This window comes from Chrysochloris asiatica, unplaced genomic scaffold, assembly GCF_000296735.1.
Source record: "Chrysochloris asiatica unplaced genomic scaffold, ChrAsi1.0 scaffold00042, whole genome shotgun sequence".
Lineage (NCBI taxonomy): Eukaryota > Metazoa > Chordata > Mammalia > Afrosoricida > Chrysochloridae > Chrysochloris > Chrysochloris asiatica.
In genome coordinates this window covers 2,829,644-2,830,825 of record NW_006408560.1, presented here as the reverse complement: position 1 = coordinate 2,830,825, position 1,182 = coordinate 2,829,644, and positions in this window count along the sequence as shown.

Genomic DNA, 1,182 nt, shown 5'->3' with positions numbered 1-1,182 from the left:
TGAGGCTTCTAAACCTTTTTGGGGGCAGAAAGCCTCATTTTTTTCCCCATTGACTGGTAGGCTGAACCACCAACTTTGTGGTTCACAGTCCAGTGTTTATCCTATGGAGCCATGTTGTTGTTCTTAAGTTCCATCGAGTCTATTCTGACTCATAGCGACCCTATTTAGGGTTTCCAAGGAGCGACAGGTGGATTTGAAGTGCCGACCTTGTGGTTCAAACCAACCTTCCAATCACGTGCAAATCCTACAGCATTTCTATATTTTAAGGGAGCAATACAGACGGGTGAGGAAGCTCTAATGGAGGAAGAAAGATATCATGTGAAGATCATCTGGTAACTGAGGATTGCTGGGGCTACAGAGACAAGTACCTTCATTTCCCCAGAGCCCACAGAGAGCACTTTCCCCTAGAAGTGATTCACTGAGCTCTAACTTCCTGAATTGTGAGAAAATAAATTTCTGTATTTTAAAAGCAGCAGTAGGGAACTAAGATAGGGTCACTTGAAGAACTAAGGATAACAGTGATATGAGTTGGGAGTAGGGCAGTGGCACAAAGGAGTCCTGTGTGGGTCAGGCAGTTTAGTCTCTCCTGCAAGAATTAAGTCTTGGTTTCTGTGGCCCAGGATCAGTTTTGACTTGTCTCTGAGCCTTAACATATTGTGAATCAAGGGCTCCTTGACCCCTCTCAGGCCATGTGGTCATCTTTTGTTTGCTCCGTTTCACATAATAATCGCTTCTCCTCTTTAGCCCAGTTGCTATTTTCAGCCGGGTTCTCCTTCTTGGTAAATAAAATTCCCTTTGTGACCAGTGAGCATGTTAATATTGCTGTCTGAAACAATAATAATAAGGGTATGATTCATATCCTTTTACTACAAATCCCTTATCTTTGTCAATGAATCATGGTTTGAAGGACTTTTTGAGGTTATGGGATGGCACACTCTTTTGGGGACATGTTCACCCTGGGGAAATTGTGACAGAATTTGGCCACCTCTTCAAGGCATGTTGACCACAAATCCTGCCTGGTGAGGATCAGAAGACAAGAGAATGATTGTGTTTGGTAATGCTGAGAGCGACTTTAGAAAGATGCAGGGACCTGCATTAAGACACATGGTAACAGAATTTAAAAATGAAGCCAGGTTTTCTGTCTCCAAGCTCTTTCTGAAACAGTCTATAATGCTTAAATTA